Source organism: Periplaneta americana, chromosome 13, assembly GCF_040183065.1.
Source record: "Periplaneta americana isolate PAMFEO1 chromosome 13, P.americana_PAMFEO1_priV1, whole genome shotgun sequence".
Taxonomy (NCBI): domain Eukaryota; kingdom Metazoa; phylum Arthropoda; class Insecta; order Blattodea; family Blattidae; genus Periplaneta; species Periplaneta americana.
The window spans coordinates 16,761,456-16,773,932 of NC_091129.1; the positions used below are offsets into that span (position 1 = coordinate 16,761,456).

A 12,477-nucleotide genomic window follows, 5' to 3' on the forward strand; every position below is an offset into this window, starting at 1 on the left:
GGTTTCAGACTCAGAAAAATGAAAAAGACCTCGTTTTATAAATCCAAACGCGATTTAAAGGCATGACCGTGGTCTAGACCTCATTTTAGAAATCGACCCAATGTTTTACATAAAACCACAGTTAAGAATTTAGCGAATCAGTTAAAGAAATTACTGGGAAAAGTTATGTACCGTATACTACTATTTGATTCAAGTGCGTTACATCACAGTGACAAAAGTCAAACGAGAGGGCAGTTTTGTCGGAACTGAATAATGTTCTGAAATAATGATCAAGGTCCGTTGTATCACTAAGTATTAAATCTAATTAGTTCTTTAATTTCCATCTTGCAATTACATTTCATTAATTATGTGTATTATCTTACTCAAATGCCAGCAACATTGTCCTTTATGGTGGTTCTTCACGACAGTCTACATGCGTTACCATGGAAACGCTTATCTATGAATGCATCATATACCACGTGCATAATAAATGATACATTTTGTTCATTCCATCTTTGGTGTTCCTTATAAATTAACGCCAGCACGTGGTAGGTTGGACGCTTACTATGAGTAGCCGTTCTCAGAGGAGAGGCTCATTATAAAAGCAGCTGGCGGATGAGTTAGACCAAATCTCTGTGACTTATTGTCTTCGTTTCTTAGTACAGCTCTGGTAAGAGAACCGATCTCTTTGAATTATATAGCTAACGCATGTCATAAGAATTCGCACCTACTAACAAGTAACAATACAGTCAATTCTGTTCACGCATAATACACGCATGTCTGATATAATGGATATTAAGGGTGAATCATTAAGTCCTCTCCTGGGTTATGAAGGTGATTCCTGAGGTTATTTGGAACAAAAAATGGGAACAACTGGATAATACGTACGGTAGACCAACATCGGTAGTCGACATTGCTCGCTGGTCACTAAACGACATTTCATACAAGTTGAGAGCACGGATGAATATATAATAGGATGCGAAACTTACTGAGTTTCCCGTAACACATACTAGAGGCGCTGTTGTAGAAATTGATCTTGCTGCCACCTGTTGGGAGGAGGGGCGTTATTACATCTAGCAGCGCACCAAGTAGCGAAAAGAGTAACTAATTACTCCATGCATTTAGCAGCGCACCTGGTGACGAAAATGTTAAACTGTGCAGAAAGTATTCCCTCCCACCCTCATCGATATTCAAAACTAACTCAATTTAAAATAAAACATTTACATTTTTATTCTTCACAACATCTTCTACTGAAAATTCTTACTGGAGCCAACAGGAAGATAAAAGAGACGATCTATTTTACACTACCCAATTAAAATATAACCACACAGAGACAAAAAAAATAATGCAAAAGGTTAGATAATTGGGATTGTATTCTTTGGGTATTTATTGTACAGCGCAATGGAAAAGTCTGCAAGAACTACTTAGATAGTTCAATTTATTATATTACTATTACTTTACAATACATTCAACAACACTATTTTTACAACGCCCATAAACATCACTGTTTAACATACACTGCTTATACACACATAGTATCACTTTATGTTCACTTAACTTATTAGCTAGCTTCTGTCTGCCATCTTGTCTCTTCGAGCAATATCTCGAACGGATAAATAGATAACTCTGGGTAATCTACCCAACACATAGTTCTAATGTTCACCACCTACGACGTTGGGCGCTGATCATCTTATTTCAGCCCCCCGCCGCCAGATGGTGCTGACCGAAGTTTCGCATCCTATAATATATTTATCCATGTTGAGAGGATGCGAAGGCATTTCTTTCCCCTTCTACTTGCCCTGAATCCGTCTGTGGCAGACCGGTAGCTGTTACCTCTTATACCTGCACCCCCTGAACTGTACACACTAGAAAATAAAATATTAACTGAAGTACATATGTGAATATAAAATACAGTGACACAGATGTTTGACAATTACTTGTTTGAGTATGTTGTTCTTATAATATTTTCAACTAATAATTAAATTAAGGAATGCTGGTTTGTATTATGAAGTCAGGGAGGAGTGACACAGTACGAATTGTCCATTGTGTATGCTATAGAGTAGCAACTGGCAGTGAAGAAAACACAAGAGTAGAATACCCCTCTTGCCTCGGCACTAGAATGAGGTGGTGTGGTCGGCACCACGCTCTGACCGCCTTTTACCCCCGGGAAAGACCCGGTACTCAATTTTATAGGAGGCTGAGTGAACCTCGGGGCCGTTCTGAAACTTTGGCAACGAGAAAAAAAATCCTGTTACCACCTGGGATCGAACCCCGGACCCTCTAGTCCGTAGCCAGCTGCTCTACCAACTGAGCTACCCGGCCGCCATTATTATTATTATTATTATTATTATTATTATTATTATTATTATTATTATTATTATTATTATTACTATTATTGAATTATTTTGTATTACAATCTTTGTATCATTTCTGTCACGATTATTCTATTATTATTATTATTATTATTATTATTATTATTATTATTATTATTATTATTATTATTTATATCATCATCATTATTATTTGAACCCTGTAAAATTTATGTAGACTACTGGACTGTACCCAAGCACGAGCATCATGCACATTTCGGGTATCTATTCATATGTATTCAATTCAAAAGTAAATTGTAAATAAATTTGAATTTGAAACAAAAAAAAATTAGAGATGTTACTGATAGCTATTTCAATCATCACTTTTATATGTTTCAGACATGACATCAGCATGCTGTACCACAGATCATTTCTCCACTACTGAGTACATCTATCTACCAGAAATGCCAGAAAATGATTATAGACCAACGTGAATATTTCCAATCGCTTCCTCTGTCACTGCGAAGCATGTAGTACTTGTGGCCAGGCACCAGATGTGTGTCACCTAATTCTGAATTATCAGTGTAAGAAGGTATTATCAGCAATTTCCAACTATTCCGGAGCATAGTGACGTATGAAAGTTTTAAGAGCTACTTATCGTCCAGTGACCGAGATACACAGATTCTTCTTTAAATTGTCACAAACACAGTCTCATATTACAATTATATCTAACTGGGAAACAATTTGTTCTCTACTAGTTGAAATGATGGACCCAACGGCAGAAAAAGAGAATAGAGACCACAAAGAATATGTTGTCTGGTGTTATTGGATCGCAAGAGAAATTATATGTAGAGAGAGCTAAAAAAAAGTATTTCAGGAATTGAAATATCAAATTCTGTGATTGTCATTACATCGATTACAAATATAAAGGTAATGCAAAATACACATGACGAAATTTGATTTCTTGGTGTCTAATGTTGAGCATTTGATGATGTCACTTTCTCTCTTACACTCCAATATTTAGGTGTATGACTGGAAAATCGAGAAGTTGGACATAGGAAAAAACAAATCTTGATTAATATTAATTGTCAATATTACAGATGTTATTCTGTATGACAAATTAATAAAGTCTATAATATTTTCATAGCTGCAGTGCATATATTTGTACAGATTACTGTGCACGTAACTGCGGAATCCCGGCCAAACAAGTCACTCAGCTGAGTGCGCTCCGAGTACAGGGACATCATTTTATTTTTACTAACATTTTTAATATTAATCTGGCTATACCTTTCTATTAACGATTGAAACAGGAAACACCGTTTGCTACCCCCTTCCACGACTGGAGTTCGATGATACTGGCGTAAAATACAAATCACTTTACTAGGTATAGGAGGGAAGAAAAGTAGTTCATCCATTTATGTAAATTAGGAAATATCGCAATTTTGAGTTTGACAATTTTCATTAGGTTTTTGTTTAATCAAAATACAGTACAGTATTAACAGCGAGTGTTTTTACTCACTAATTGAGTTATCCATGCGAACGTATTCATTATGCAGTGTATATTATACTGTCTACAGCACATTAGCATACAATATAGAGAATGAAGTTAAATTGAAAAATAATCATAATATGGATATTTAAACACGACAGGCTTCAGTTCTTTTGTGCATATTATCACACTATAGACTATTGTACCTAATTCCAATTACAAGTTTCGTCCTTCGTACTAGTAACTCATGTTGAAATAATTCCGTACCTACTCTATAAAAGAGTACCTTACGTACTGTAAATTCAATCTTCACTTCTGCCCGATCCGAAAAGATAAAATTACTCAGAAATGCTATCTACTGTCCGTTCAAGTGGTTTTGTCGCAGGGTCGTAGAAAGGGGGGAAATCACGTGACAGTTAATTACTTAACGAGGCCCTTTTATTTAAGTTATTTTAAACATTTGTATAATATTACGTAGACATCCAATTCCTAACAGAAATTAATGTTTTTCAGAAAAGAGCTAAGACAGCCCAGCTACTAGACTTTACAGAGGGGCGAACAGAAGCAGGTGGGGGGAAACCGGGATGCGACGTAGGCAAACGGACGACAGTACCTGTGCGAAAATATGATTCAATATTGAAAGCTCTTTCGTCACTGGAAAACGCGAACATATTTCTGGAACGTACTATACTCACTAACTCAGTACTGCTTACGCGCCCTCGGCTCTGTGTCGTGAACGGTTGGAAGTTTACTAGTAGAAGGGGTGGGAGTGAAGTACATTCAAAACCACAGGTCCAATAAAAATTGAAGTAAAAATAAAATGATGTACCTGTATAATGGCAGTTGACATTGGACATATACGTCAACATATATGCCTAACTTGGAGTCAGGCCACAAAGGGAAACACTGAAGGAGAGGGGTTCGGTCCGGTGCTGTGGATTGAATTCGGCGTAGCTCAGTGGTCAGAGCGCTTGGTACGTAGAACCAAGGACCCGGGTTCAATCCCTGGCGCCGGAGCGAATTTTTGTCCTCAGATATTAATTAGGCATAGAAGGCCAGCGCTATACCAACTCCCCAACCAGGTCGACGAGAATGTGGGTTTGCAGTGAAAGACCGATCCTTGAGGAGAAAAATATGAATGAATATAGATCAAGAATTTAAATAGGCTAAAGATGCAAGAAACGCCAAAAGGAAACGGAACATGCCAGAGACAAGAAGGATCGGGCTGCAACAATAAAATCAAAAGAATATCAGTATATGATTGATTTGTGTAATGAACACAGCTGCGGATTTGCAGATAGTTTTTTTTTTTCTCATCGCGTCACTAGAATTGGCATGGCGTGAGAAAAACCTTGAAAGTGCTTAACAATGTGTCGACCAAGTAGATCGCTACTTTATCCGCACTTCTTTAGAAGTTGCCAAATCTGTTTCTAAAACAAATGAGTTCGTTATTATCCAATATACAGTGGGAGAGTTCATACAGCATTAGGATTTTAACTGTATGTAAAATAATATAAGCAATTTTATTAAGCGCATATATAAATTTTACTTATATTCCTGCGTTTACGTGTCATTCGGTTTATTCTGACCTTCCTAGATAAATTCTCTTGTTTCTACATAGTTCGACATACTTACTTACTTACTGGCTTTTAAGGAACTCGGAGGTTCAGTGCCGCCCTCACATAAGCCCGCCATTGGTCCCTATCATGAGCAAGATTGATCAAATCTCTACCATCGTATCCCACCTCCCTCAAATCCATTTTAATATTATCCTCCCATCTACGTCTCGGCCTCCCCAAAGGTCTTTTTCCATCTGGCCTCGCAACTAACACTCTATATCCATTTCTGGACTCTCCCATACGTGCTACATGCCCTGCCCATCTCAAACGTCTGGATTTAATGTTCCTAATTATGTCAGGTGAAGAATACAATGCGTGCAGCTCTGCGTTGTGTAACTTTCTCCATTCTCCTGTAACTTCATCCCTCTTAGCCCCAAATATTTTCCTAAGAACCTTATTCTCAAACACCCTTAACCTATGTTCCTCTCTCAAAGTGAGAGTCCAAGTTTCACAACCATAAAGAACAATCGGTAATATAACTGTTTTATAAATTCTAACTTTCAGATTTTTTGACAGCAGACTGGAAGACAAAAGCTTCCCAACCAAATAATAACAGGCATTTCCCATATTTATTCTGTGTTTAATTTCCTTCCTAGTGTCATTTATATCTGTTACTGTTGCTCCCAGGTATTTGAATTTTTCCACCTCTTCGAAGGATAAATCTCAAATTTTTATATTTCCATTTCGTACAATATTCTCGTCACGAGACATAATCACATACTTAGTCTTTTCGGGATTTACTTCCAACCCTATCGTTTTACTTGCTTCCAGAAGAATTTCCGCGCTTTCCCCAATCTTTTGTGGATTTTCTCCTAACATATTCACGTCATCCGCATAGACAAGAAGCTGATGTAACCCGTTCTATTCCAAACCCTCTCTGTTATCCTGGACTTTGCTAATGGCATACTCTAGAGCGAAGTTAAAAAGTAAAGGTGATAGTGCATCTCCTTGCTTTAGCCCACAGTGAATTGCAAAAGCATGAGATAGAAACTGGCCTATACGGACTCTGCTGTAAGTTTTACTAAGACACATTTTAATTAATCTAACTAGTTTCTTGGGAATACCAAATTCAATAAGAATATTATATAAAACTTCTCTCTAAAACTTATCGATAATCTTAGGATCCCTCGTAGTATCACCTATGATAATTATATGATAAATTTATGGCGGTGAAGATTCTGTACAAAACATATTTAAGGATTTGCGCATGAGCAGATATTTCAAGTAGCGCTGATGTTGAATATCTATAAATAGATATTACTGATGCAATTTTTTCTAGTGACAGACCTCAGACTGCTGAAGAAACATGATTCAGTTTGCTGTGTTCTTAATATTTGCTGCATGGGGCCTTGAGACGATTATCAAAAGATATGTGGCGCCATCTTGTTGTTTACTGAGTCGGGAGCAACGCACCCCCAAACCTTGAAAATTGAAATCCGATCCTAAGTGATACGGCGTACTTTCGCAACGTCCGAAGAGTTCGTTCACACCGCAGTGACATTCAAATGTTTTTGTCTTTATCCTTCTACATTTCCATGAAGTCAGGTCTATTGTCGCATTTCTAAATTTATACACATGTGCGTCGTTATTCGAACGCAATACGTATTTTCGTTCAGATAACCCATGTTTTGTAACAGAGGGCAATTTCTCGTTAATTTTCATATACAGTGTTACTATAAATCATCTTTCCGATTACAAACTTGAATAACTATCGTTAGGAGACACTAAGAAACTTGATATTGGTATCAATGGAAAGACAAACTCAAATATTTTTGTTATCCACTCGGTTAAATTACATGTGCTACTCTTAAACTAGCAAAAATTAGAAAACATGAAACTGATATCAACAGAAACAGAAACTGCAACAATTTTTTTAATTTTTCACTGGAAAACATGAAACAGAAAGAGAAACATTTGGTTCACAACCGTAAGTAAGTCACATGTGCTCAATGTGAGCTCCTTGAGTCACACGACACACATCAAGTCTATAGTCAATTTCCTGCCATAAACGTTGTAGCATTGGACCATCCACCAATGCAATGGCCTCTGTGATGCGGCTGATACACTTGTTGTTTTATAAAACCCCACAGAAAAAAATCACAAGGAGTGAGGTTGGGGGAACGTGGAGGCCAATGCAAACATTCTAAATCTTCACGGCCAGCACGTCCAATCCATCTCCTTGGAAGTCGTGTATTCAGTTCGTTTCTGACATAAGTGGTAATGGGGTGGTGCCCCATCCTGCTGAAAAAATGAGACCTTCGATGTCCTGTTCCAGTCGTGGAAGAAGCAATAACTGTAAAATGTCTAGGTACCACTTACGGATACTGGGCCCATTGTGTGGATCAACACCAAATTTTCTTCTAAAATTGCGTTGTACAGTGACAACAGACTGGGATATGTGAAAATCTAGCACACAAAATGCCCTCCTGTCTTTGTTTGCAGCCATTTTTCTGTTATATCGTCTCCTAGCAACGAAATTAATAAATATGCGACAGGTTCACCAATATACTTACTTACTTACTTACAAATGGCTTTTAAGGAACCCGAAGGTTCATTGCCGCCCTCACATAAGCCCGCCAGCGGTCCCTATCCTGTGCAAGATTAATCCAGTCTCCCATCATCATACCCCACCTCCCTCAAATCCATTTTAATATTATCCTCCCATCTACGTCTCGGCCTCCCTAAAGGTCTTTTTCCCTCCGGTCTCCCAACTAACACTCTATATGCATTTCTGGATTCGCCCATACGTGCTACATGCCCTGCCCATCTCAAACGTCTGGATTTAATGTTCCTAATTATGTCAGGTGAAGAATACAATGCGTGCAGTTCTGTGTTGTGTAACTTTCTCCATTCTCCTGTAACTTCATCCCGCTTAGCCCCAAATATTTTCCTAAGCACCTTATTCTCAAACACCCTTAACCTATGTTCCTCTCTCAGAGTGAGAGTCCAAGTTTCACAGCCATACAGAAGAACCGGTAATATAACTGTTTTATAAATTCTAACTTTCAGATTTTTGGACAGCAGACTGGATGATAAGAGCTGTACACGAATAATAACACGCATTTCCCATATTTATTCTGCGTTTAATTTCCTCCCGAGTGTCATTTATATTTGTTACTGTTGCTCCAAGATATTTGAATTTTTCCACCTCTTCGAAGGATAAATCTCCAATTTTTATATTTCCATTTCGTACAATATTCTGGTCATGAGACATAATCATATACTTTGTCTTTTCGGGATTTACTTCCAAACCGATCGGGTTCACCAATATAACAAAAAATATTTGAATTTCTCTTTCCATTGATACCAATACTATGTTTCTAAGTGTCTCCTAACGGTAGTTATTCAAGTTTGTAATCGGAAAGATTATTTATAGTAACACTGTATTGTATATACACAGGCACACAAATATCATTATGAAGGAACAATTAAGAATTTTTTAAAGTGTATGTCCTTACAAAATCTAAAAATAATTATTTGTTCACCATTTCTACACATTTATATTTTAAAAGTTGTTTATATTTGTGTCTACATTGTATTTAATAATAAAGTTTTTTTTAGATATAATTATGTAGTATCTTTTTCACTATCACCACACCAAATGGCAACTCAATCCTTCGAAAGACTTAAGAATATGGGTGTACGGTTGTTATAGTATCGTCGTGGATACATTACCATGTTTTATCTATTACATTTTATAAGATTTGCTTAAGAAATGAGGCCCTTCATTCATCATACTGTATCACTATTCCACAGCTAAAGGTTACGGAATGCGAACATAACTGAAATCTCACATATCCAACCACTATTGAAAAAAGGACATAAAACTCTACTATCCTTTTAAGAATCAAACTCGATTTGTGATCTTTTAATCAGAAACTAGATGCGAGCGCTATATTAACAAGTTAAAGAGACTGATAGCAAAATAATAATAATAATAATAATAATAATAATAATAATAATAATAATAATAATAATAATAATATGTTGTAAATTCATGATCTGAAAAATAAGAAGAAATGGAAGAGAAAGGGGAACAACTGGATAAAACCGACGGCAGAGCAATGTCGATAGTCGATGTTACTCGCTGGCCACTAGTGACCGGGCCGTACCGAGCCGTGTCAAACAAAACACAATCGAAATGGTGGTAGTGAAATTCGTGACTATATTCTTAAATAATTCACTCCATTAATCAAGTGCAAGGTTTTATTTAGTATAACGGCGGTTTTTTGAATGCATTAAAAGAAAATGCAGATGTAGTAAGATATCAAAGTAGGTTATAACAAGAAAATGAACAGGAAAAAAGGTGTGTTTCACGGAATATCATTAAATTGACGGAAAGTTTAAATTTCCGGTTAATGTTCGCCAAAGCGTAAAGTACGTAATTATGAACGCGTTGCTGTTTTATTTGTGACCTAGAGAAAAATACCCAGCCTTTTACGAAAAAAAAAATTTAGGGGCCATGAAATTATTCACCGCTTTCATTATAGGTCTATTATTGTTTACCAATATTAAGAATCAAAAACTGTCATATTATATAATTTTAAAAACTACATGGACGAATTAAATCAAATTTTATGTTGAAATTAAAAAGTTTCGTCAAATACATGAAAATGATAACATTTATATTACATAATATGTAAATAACCTTCATGTTAAAATCTTCTGTCACTTCCCTATCCCTAAACTAACCTGACGTAATGTAACCTAACCTAACCAAAGCTAGCCTAACCTAACCAAAGCTAACCTAACCTAACCTAACCAAAGCTAACCTAACCTAACTTAAGCTAAGCTAAGCTAACCTAACCTAACCTAACCTTCTCCCATTCCTCGACCTCATATCACTTATCACGTGCGGCTCGCGACAGGATTATATTACCTATCTGCGCATACGCGGACTTGACTAACCTTCGTATATGCAAGGTCTGTAACCGGAGCAAGAAGGGATCTCAATCATTTAATCTGCAACGTACAGTTGTACACGCGAAAATAAATTCAAGTAAGGATCACGCTCTCACTGCATGAGAGGTCCGCGCATGCGCTACAGCAAAACTGTTTCTGTCGCGAGCCTCTCGTCTAAGCCAGTCGTCATAATTTACTGGCAATATTTACGCAAATACACAATGTCGCTAACAGTGGTGCTATCTCTCAATAATGTTCAGAACGAAGGAGGCAGAGAGAGAGAGAGAGAGAGAGAGAGAGAAACAAATTTCTCCCTCAAACTACGCCACACACCAACGTCATGTTCTTATGTTGGCCACATTGTGTATTTACAGACGTGGACAAATTATTAGCAAAATTGAACATTTTTATTATATATTTTTACAAAATATGATTCTTCAATTTAGACTACAGTTGACATTTTTGTGTATTTCCAAATTATTACCAAAATTGAAGATTAGTGTTGCATATTTTTCAAAATTTAACTCCTCAATTTGGACTACATTTGATATTTTTGCATATTTACAAATTATTAGCAAAACTGAAGATTTTTATTGTATATTTTTACAAAATTCGATTCTTCAATTTGGACTACAGTTGACATTTTGGATATTTCCAAATTATTAGCAAAACTGAAGATTTTTGTTTTATATTTTTACAAAATTTGACTCTTCAATGCAGTTGACATTTTTGCTAATTTACAAATTATTAGCAAAATTGAAGATTTTTATTATATATTTTTACAAAACTTGACTCCTCAATTTAAACTACAGTTGACATTTTTGCATATTTCTCTCTACTGTAACGATGGAAATATCCAAAATTGTCAACTGTAGTCTAAATTGAAAAGTCAAATTTTGTAAACAAAATATCATAAAAATCGTCAATTTTGTTAATAATTTGTCCACGTCTGTAGTTAAATTTGGTGGTAAACGTAACGGCACGGTTCAAAGCGACCGTGGTAATTCTCCAGTTAGCGGAGAAAAGAAATGAAATTAAGTTACAAAGGCACTTCTACTAATATACAGTATTAAAATAGAGATCGGACTATAAAAATATAATAGACATCTCTAAAAGAAAATCAGAGGACTATGTTTAATGAAATCATATATATGAACAAAGCCTCCGGCGTAGCTCAGGCGGCTAAAGCGCTTGTCTGCCCATCCGCAGTTGCGCTCCGGCGCGGGTTCGATCCCCGCTTGGGCTGATTACCTGGTTGGGTTTTTTCCGAGGTTTTCCCCAACTATAAGGCAAATGTCAAGTAATCTATGGCGAATCCTCGGCCTCATCTCGCTATCATTAATTCAATCGAGCTAAATATACCTCGTAGTTGATACAGCGTCGTTAAATAACCAAGTATATGGACAACACAACAAGGAATGAAATCGAAGAATTTCTGTCACCAGAAGCATATTTCCTGGGATATAAAAACATCATAAGTTATGCAAATTAAAATGTAAATTATGTTGAGAAAAGAGAGTGTAAGAAGTTTAAGATTAATTCTGAAAACAGAGTTAGAACGAAAAAATAAAATGCATCATTGGCAATATCAGTGTCAATGAACGGCTATAAAAATGTGAAATACGCCAAGAAGTACAAAATCCGGGCAGAGAGAAAAGCGATTATTTTAACTATCTATGGACAACATAATCCAAAAGCAGATGCTGATCGTCTTCTAATAACACCAGACACCACTGGCTAATGACACATCAAATTGAATCCGAAACAAATACGTGATAATATTATGACAAGTTCAATTCTTGCTACAAAACTGAAGATGTAATTATCTCTAAGCATGCAGAGTAGAATCATAAACTCTACACTAGCAACTAAAAAACGTGCTTTAACGACCAGATCGACCGTCCTTGGTACATGCTCCAAGAAGAGATTTAGAACGAGGTGTAAATAAAAGCCAAGTATAATAGACAAAGCAGTAAATTTGCAGAAAATTCAGAAAATTCATAACATTGAATTAAATAACGATACAATAGTACAACAGAAGTTTATTACTAAAATACACTGTTAACAGTGACAAGTCCACACCTGTGGAGTAACGGTTAGCGCGTCTGGCCGCGAAACCAGGTGGCCCGGGTTCGATTTCCGGTCGGGGCAAGTTACCTGGTTGAGTTTTGTTCCGAGG

At 36.5% G+C, this 12,477-nt stretch overlaps 1 long non-coding RNA gene across 1 annotated transcript in view; it reads left to right on the forward strand.

Annotated features, from left to right (window-relative positions):
- The first annotated feature begins 546 nt into the window (after nucleotides 1-546).
- LOC138711764 (uncharacterized) overlaps nucleotides 547-12,477 on the forward strand; it is a 37,856-nt gene continuing 25,925 nt past the window's right edge. The window contains exons 1-2 of the long non-coding RNA XR_011335446.1: nucleotides 547-649; nucleotides 2,688-3,218. This is a non-coding gene — a long non-coding RNA (uncharacterized lncRNA). The remainder of the gene's footprint in view (nucleotides 650-2,687; nucleotides 3,219-12,477) is intronic.